Consider the following 8,795-nt stretch of genomic DNA (forward strand, 5'->3'; position numbering starts at 1 on the left):
CACAAGAATTATGTCTTTTTGATGTTTAAAACTTGTGAATTCCAACTCAAAGTAATACCTAAATTTTGGGGAAACAACCTAAATTTTTAAATTCTTAAAATCAGCTTATCATGCTTGATTCTCTAATGTCTTCAAGTTTAAACAATCAATGCATAAATTCCTATGTTTTAATTCAAGATATATCAATCAAAATTATAAATCAATCAAAATTTTTCCTAAATATGATATGAGAGCTTTTCAAGAGAACAAGGCAGTCATTCAGGGATTTTTCTGATCATGAAATGAATACCCCCAACACTTAAGATGTACATTGCCCTCAATGTACAAAGATATATAAAAATATAAAAATAAGATAGGGAGAGAAGTGAAACTTCCTGAGTGACGAATGAATTTCCTTGAATTGGAGTTTTGGAGAATAATCGGCGTGAGGGTGGAGAAGGATACTCCGGCAGTGGTAGAGGTTCATTAGTCCATAAGTCCTACACCAAAAGAATATTATATCTAGTGGTGGCTATGGTCGTGGTCAAGCAGGACATGGCAGTCGTGGAGAACTTTTCCCGGTGGAGTTTCGAGTCCCTAAGTAATAGTAAGCTTTGGAGCTTTTTATAACTGTGATAGCATCAGGAACTCTTTTAGAAAATATATAAGGAAGAATGATTACTCGGTAGGAAATAGCCGGAATTCAAAATTGTGAAATAAAAATTATAAATCCTAATAAAAATAAGATGAAAGAAAAACAAAAAGTAGTCTTAAAATAAAATAAAAGTAAAAACATAAAATAATAAATAAAAGTTTTTAAACATCTTCATCGCTAAATGGTTCGCGAAGTGGGGGCGGCGATGAGATATGGAAGTGCTGACAGATCTGCTGTAGAGTAGCATCAATGTTGTCAAATCGTTGAAAACGCTGTTGCTTGAACGAGTAAGGTGCTCAGAAATGTCAGCATATGAAGCTACCGCATGAACTGGACAAGAGGGTGGTGGTGGCTGAGACGGTGGGTCCTCGTGCTATGGGAGAACATCATCATAATGCCCTCGGGGCCTCCTCCTCGGTAGGTTGGGCAAGACGATATTGAGAAGGGTAGGTTCCTCGGTGCTTTTCGATCATCCTCATGCTTAGCATCCTCGAGATATCTTGTGAAAACATCTGGCCAATGAGGGTCAAGGATAGTTCTTGGGCCGCGGTGCGAAGAAGCCCGAGGTGTCGAGCCAACCGAGTAACATAAGGGCCAATAAAGATGACCCCCTTCTTATGCCGCTCCGTCTGATGCTGAATGGTGAGGGCAACAAAATAAGCAAGATCGATGACGTGCCCGTGCGACATACACCATAGAAAATAGGCGTCGTGAGTATTGACGATGCCAGTACTCTCTCGCCTTCTTGTAATCATGTGAGCCAAAATGGCGTGAAGGTACCTCAGAGATGGAGGGAGAGCCGATGCCTTGGAGCGGCTAGGATTATAGGTGGCTGAACTTGGTACTAGTGCATCCCAGCACCGTGGAGGAGAACGATGGATATGGCGGCTGAGAGCATATAAGTTATTCTCCTCCTTGAATTCCTCCGTATATAAGCCCAGTGCAGTACCAAATTCTGGGACGCTTAGCTGGCGGACTAATCCTCCTAGGTGAAATTAGACCGTGCTGGGATCATCATAATTCGTCATTACAGTTTAAAGATGAAATGTTGAGCATAGTTCCATCGTAAGCTGGAGATATATTGTCTCGATGATCCCAAAGAAAAGCTCCCAAGGGTCGGTGGTTAGGAAGGCCCGAATCGCATCAGCCAACTGAACTTGTCCTACTGCAGCCCAGTCAATATAGCGGCCCGTAATTAAAGGTCGGGCCCGAAATATTTAGAAAAGTTTTTCTTAGGGCTGATGGGGAATTGCAGGAAAATGTGGTGAATTTTCGGGGTAAGACCCGTGAAAGATAACGCTCCCCTCCTTTTCTTTGAAGCAGGGACGACGGCCTTTTTACCACGTGAAAACAACATTATATACGCTAAGGGAGAGAGATTGGGCATCAAAAATGGAGTTGGAAGTGGTGCACGGGTGTGGTGGGGAGGGCGTGTGGACTTGCAGCGGCTAGGGTTAGGGTTTTTGGGTGAGGAAGGCAATGAATAATGCAACCTATTTATAGATTTTGGGGCACACGACCAGAGAACGCGCCCGTGTTCCCCAATTTCAGCCCGTGTGATTCGTGAATTTTGAATTTGGGCGCGTCTGACATTTTGTCCACGCCTGTGTCCCTTGGGCGTGTGGGTGTACACGGCCGTGTCGCACGACCGTATTTGGCTTCGTTCGCTTCTCCCATGCCCGTGTTAATTTAACAGGTTTGCCCACGGTTGCTTGGCACGGGCGTGTCGCACGCCCATGTTAATTTGACAGGTTCGCCCACGGCCATGTCGCACGACCGTGGAGATTTGTCGTAGCCTGTGTTGGGAAAATCTTTGCCCTGCTTCCACACGGTCATAAGCACGCCCGTGTGCTTGGCTGTGTCTGTGTGGTAAACCTGTATTCAAGAGCTCCGTTAGTAAGTTAGGTGTTAAACACTAAAATTAGAAGAAGTTAATACAGTTAGTGCTCAGGTTGCCTCCCGAGAAGCACTTATTTATAGTCTAAGCTTGACTTACCTCTCCATTGAATGGTCATGGTGGTTCGAGGAATTTATACTCCTCATTCTTGCTATCATTCTCATCAAAATAAGGTTTTAGACGGGTGTGGTTTACCTTAAAAGTGTTGAACTTGGGATGACTTACCTCGACTGTACCGAATGGGAAAATGCTAAGTTTCGTAAGAGGGATTTCTTCATTCAGTTTGGTAGTGACAGTGTGAGGATCTGCGGCATCTAATAATACTTTATCTCCAACTTTAAGTTGATTTGGGAAGGTATTGAGCTCGTTCTGGCGTAGTTTTGGTTTATCGTGTGTTCTCGGTTTATGCGTCCTTCATTCATCTAGATCCTCAATTTATAGCCTTCGATCTTCATGAATAGGTCCTCTGCTACTGTTTGAGAATGGCTCATATACTTCCTTCAGACTCATTTCCTGCAACGTATGTTGCACCATATTGTCAGTTTTAGTAGAATGGTTTAGATGATCACCTTCAATTTTCGATGTGTTGCCAAAATTCTGAGCTTGAATGGTGATTGTTTCGTCTCCCACACGGAGTGTGAGCTCACCTGTGCCAACATCAATAATCATTTTAGCAGTTGCTAAAAAGGGCCGTCCTAAAATCAAAGGAGTGTTGCTATCCTCCTCTATGTCTAGAACAATGAAGTCAACGGGAAATATAAATTTATCGATTTTAACTAGCACATCTTCAATAATACCCCTAGAAAATCTTATAGTTTTATCTGCTAATTGAATACTCATCCTAGTCTGTTTGGTTTTGCCAAGACCTAATTGTTTGAACATTTGTAGGGCATGACATTAATACTAGCCCCTAAATCAGCTAATGCATTATTAACATCTAAACTACCAATTAAGTAAGGAATCGTAAAAATCCCTAGATATTTTTGTTTGTTGGGTAGTTTATTCTGTAGAATAGCTGAGCAAATTGTGTTTAGCTCCACATGCGACGCCTCATCCAACTTCCACTTATTTTCTAAAAGCTCCTTTGAAAATTTCATTGCGTTTGGCATCCGCGATAGAGCTTCAATAAACGGTAAGTTAATATGTAATTTTTTTAAGAGTTTAAGGAATTTACCAAATTATTCATCTGAGTGGTCTTTCCTTGTCGCGTTGGGGTATGGCACACGAGGTTTATATTCAACATTCACATATTTGTTTTTATTATGACCTACCTTACCTTGACCTCTGCTCACCACAGTTTATTGCTTCGGTTCTGGCTCAGGATCAACAAATCCTTCATCATCTTGAACATTAATCGTGTTGAGATGTTCCCTTGGGTTTGGGTTCATTATTACTTGGCAAGCTACCTTATGGTCGTTCAGAGATTAGTTTGGAAAGCTGGCCTATCTGAGTTTCGAGCCCTTGGATCGACACTTGTTGATTTTTAAGTGCTGTCTCGGTGTTCTGGAAACGGGTTTTTGACATCGAGATAAATTTAGACAGCATCTCTTCAAGGTTTGGTTTCTTTTCCTATTGATAAAGTGGTTGCTGAAAACTTGGAGGATGTTGTGGTCTTTGATTTCCTTGACCGCCCCACGAGAAATTGGGATGGTTCCTCCAACCCGTATTATAAGTGTTACTATATGGGTTATTTTGCGATCTAGAGTTATTGTTACCCATATATTGGACTTGTTCCTCCTCAATGCTAGGGTTGATACTCTGTGCATGCTCCTCATCTATTTGTCTCGCACCTCATTACTGGATGTAACTGAGTAGAACCAAGTAAACCTTCAATCTTTTTATTTAGAAGTTCTACCTGGTTTGACAGCATAGTAACCAAATCGACGTTATAAACGCCTACTGTTTTAGTTGGCTTAGTCCTTATGACTTGCCACTGATAGTTATTCAGTGACATCTCTTCAATAAATTCGTAAGCCTCTTCAGGTGTTTTGTTGTTGATGGTTCCCCTGGCTGTTGCATCAATGATTTGCCTTGTCGAGGGGTTCACACCATTGTAGAATGTTTGAACTTGCAATCATAGAGGTAGTCCATGGTGAGGACACTTTTGCAGTAGGTCCTTGTATCTCTCCCATGCATCGTAAAGAGTTTCTAAGTCCATCTATACAAATGAAGAGATATCATTACGTAATTTGGCTATTTTAGCCGGTGAAAAATATTTTAATAAAATTTTTTTGGTCATTTGTTCCCAAGTAGTAATTGACCCTCGTGGTAATGAGTTCAACCACTGTTTAGCTTTGTGAAAAAGGGAATAATCGAAGACGAATGGCATTGTCAGAAACGCCATTAATTTTAAATGTATCGCAGAATTTCAGGAAATTTGCCAAGTGACTATTTGGATCCTCATCCTGCAAACCATCAAACTGAACAAATTGCTGTATCATTTGAATAGTGTTAGGTTTTAGCTCAAAATTATTTGCAGCAATAGCAGGCCTAATTATACTTGACTCAGTTCCTGTTAAAGTAGGTTTAGCATAATCATACATAATACGAGGAACAGGATTTTGATTTGCTAGTTCAACGGGTATCGTAGAAGGTAGCTGATTGTCTTGTTTTCAGCCATCTCCTTATTTGGGGTTTAAATATCGTCCTCTTGCTCGTTCTCTATGTATCTTAAGCTTCACCTTATTTCTCTTTGGTTTCTGCGAACTGTGCAATTGATTTCTTCTTCAAAAAGTAGTGATCTTGATAGGTTTCTTCTAGTTATAAACTATAAAACCTACCAAGATAAAGAAAAAGTAAATTAATAAATAATAATAAAAATAAAATAGAATTAACTTGCAAGAAAAATAAATAGCTAAAGTAATAAAAATTGAGTGTTCCTAATATCTTAGTTCCTCGGAAACGGTGCCAAAAACTTGATCGCGATTTTCGTGACAGGTAAGTTTTATATATTTATAATGAATCGTTCTTGAAAATAATTATTATCACGATGTAGGCAAGTGTACCTATCGAACAGTTGTATAGTTTTAGCAAGACTGGATTGTCGAACCCAAAGGAACTAAAAGTACTAGTAATGGCTGTCTTTTTATTATCTAGCCTAAGAATAAGGGGGTTTTGTTTTAACTAACTAATTATCTAAACTAAGAATGCACAGAAAGTAGAATTGGGTAATTACTTTTGGAAAAAACGATTGAATTAAGATAATACCTAAGAAAGAATCCACCTAAACTTCACTTGTTATTCTGACTCCGAATTGGACGATTTATTCATTTAACTTGTTCCGTAGAGATACTTAAGTTATGTTATTATCCCTATTCAAGACTTATAACATCTAATCCCTAGATTGAATAATTGAGACTTTTCTCTAATTAACACCCTAGGGTTGCATTAACTTGATCTATGGATCCCCTTATTAGGTTTCACCCTAATCCGGTAAAATCTTGTCACCTTATGTATAGGCGCGCAATCAACTCCTCTTAATTATGACAAATGTACTCTTAGATAGGGTCTATTCCTCCTCTGAATAAGAGCTTATCTTAAATTAGTATCCTGTGATATCAAAACCAGAATTAAGAACACACAATTAAGAACAATTAAATAGTTATCATACAATTCAGAAAATAATAACAAGATTCGTCTTAGGTTTTATTCCCCTTAGGTATTTAAGGGTTTAGTTCATAACTAAAAAAGAAAACATCTCAGAAGAATAATGAATATAAAGCATAAAGAAAACCCAAAACTCCTGAAGGGGAATTGAGGGGAGATCTTTAGTCATGATGGTGAATCCGGCTTTTAAGATGGATCAATCCGCTTCCCTTGAGTAGTTCCCTACCTCCTTTTCTCTGTATCTCATTTTCCTCTTCCTTTAGGGTGTATTTATAGGCTTTAGAATGCCTAAAAGCCCTCAAAATTAGCCTTTTCTGAATTGGACTCAACTTGGGCTCGGCAGGGACAAGTCCGTATGCGATTACTTCAGGCCATACTCGAGCCTGTTAGAATGACATGGGCGTGTGTTCTACCCATGTGAGTCGTGCTTTGATTCTGCCAAATTGACACGGCCGTGTGGTCTACCCGTGTGAGGAAGTTCAGGCTGTGTTGATTTCTTACGTTGGTCCATTTTCTTCATTTTTGGCCCATTTCTCGTTCCTTTCACTCTCCTATGCTTACCTAAGTATAAAACATGAAATTAAGGCATTAGGAGCATCGAATTCACCAATTCTAAGGAAAAATCATCCATAAAATGTGTTAAGCATGGGGTAAAAATATGTATAAATTACTATTTATCTAAATGGCACCGAATGAGCTAGTGGAGCTTAAGGCTCATATTCAAGAGTTACTGGATCGAGGTTCATCCGCCCTAGTGTCTCTCCGTGGGGATTACCGGCTTTATTTGTGAAAAAGAAGGATGGATCAATGCGAATGTGCATCGACTACCGACAACTGAATAAATTGACTATTAAGAATAAGTACCCTCTACTGAGGATTGATGATCTGTTCGACCAGTTTCGTGGAGCTTCGATTTTCTCTAAGATATATATCTGATCTGGGTACCATCAACTGAGGGTCAAGGAGACTGATTTTTATAAGACAACGTTTAGGACTCGTTATGTTCATTAAGGGTTCCTAGTGATGCCATTTGAACTGACGAATGCACTAGCGACCTTTATAGATCTAATAAACCGAGTGTTCCAGCCTTATCTAGATCGGTTCATAGTAGTGTTTATAGATGATAATAGTGTATTCGAAAACTAAAGATGAACACGATGCACATCTCTGAGTTGTTCTGTAAATTTTGAGGGAGAAACAACTATATGCCAAATTCAGTAAGTGTGAATTATGGTTACGAGAGGTAACATTTCTGGGTCATGTGGTATCTGCTGAAGTGATTAGGGTGGATACTCAAAAAATTAAAGTTGTACTGGATTAGTAGCTGCCTAAGATGGTATCTGAGATTCGAATTTTTATAGGGCTATTATAAACATTTTGTTGTGGGGTTTTCATTGATTGCTGCACCTCTGACTAAACTACTGCGTAAGGGTGTACCGTTTAAATGGACTGATGCGCAGTAAGAGAGTTTCGAAAAAATTAAGAAAGTTTTGACTGAGGCCCCTGTCTTAATACAACCAGAGTTTGGGAAAGAGTTCACTGTTTACAGCAATACATCACACATTGGTTTGGGATGTGTGTTGATGCGAGAGGGTCAGGTGCTGGCATATGCGTCTTGCTAGCTTAAAACGCATAAGATGAATTATCCGATGCATGACTTGGAGTTTGTCGCGATGGTATTCGCATTGAAAATTTGGAGGCATTACCTGTACGGTAATAAGTGTATTATTTACACGGATCATAAGAGCTTTAAGTATTTCATCAATCAGAAGGAGTTAAATTTTAGGTAGTGTAGATGGATTGAACTGTGAAAAGACTATAACTGTTAGATTGAATACCATCCTGGTAAGGCCAATGTGGTAGCCGACACACTGAGCCGTAGGGCTATGACTGATCTGAGGGCGATGTTTGCTCGTATCAGTTTATTTGATGATGGTAGCTTGTTGGCTAAAGTCCAAGTTAAACCGATATGGATTGAAAAGATTAAGGGTAAATAGTTGGAAGATAAGTCACTGGGTCCTCGATTCCAATAGATTGAGAGTGATGAAACAACAGATTTTGGACTGAATAGCGAAGGGGTACTCTGTTTCTGTGGGAGAGTCTGTGTAATGAAAAATACTGATCTGAGGCAGTCTATACTACGAGAGGCGTATAGTAGCCCTTATGCTATGGATCCTAGTGGAAATAAGATGTATTGAGACCTTTTTGAGTTATATTGGTGGCCAAGACTTAAGCGTGAAGTTACCAACTTTATGAGTAAATGCCTGATTTGCCAGCAGGTTAAGGCAAAACATCAATTGCCTTCAGGATTGCTTCAGCTAGTCAAGATTCCACTTTGAAAGTGGGAAAGAGTGTAACTATGGATTTCGTAAGTGGGCTGCCCTTAACGCCTTTTAAAAAGGATTCAGTATGGGTTATCATGGATCGATTGAGCAAATCTGCCCATTTTATACTAGTTCGTACTGATTACTCATTGCAGAAACTGGCTAAACTGTATGTGGCCGAGATAGTGAGATTACATGGGGTACCAGTTTTTATAGTATTTGATAGGGATCCTCGCTTCACGTCTCGATTTTGGAACAAGCTACATGAAGTACTGGGTATAAGGTTAGACTTCAGTACTGCATTCCATCCTCAGACAGATGGTTAGTCAAAGAA

At 39.6% G+C, this 8,795-nt stretch overlaps 1 non-coding gene across 1 annotated transcript; it reads left to right on the forward strand.

The window, feature by feature from the left end:
* Window positions 1-4,615: 4,615 nt before the first annotated feature.
* On the forward strand, window positions 4,616-4,721 carry LOC121217521 (small nucleolar RNA R71). The gene has a single exon (XR_005913613.1). It is a non-coding gene; the product is annotated as a small nucleolar RNA R71 (small nucleolar RNA).
* Window positions 4,722-8,795: the final 4,074 nt, after the last annotated feature.

Source organism: Gossypium hirsutum, chromosome A02 (assembly GCF_007990345.1).
Source record: "Gossypium hirsutum isolate 1008001.06 chromosome A02, Gossypium_hirsutum_v2.1, whole genome shotgun sequence".
NCBI lineage: Eukaryota > Viridiplantae > Streptophyta > Magnoliopsida > Malvales > Malvaceae > Gossypium > Gossypium hirsutum.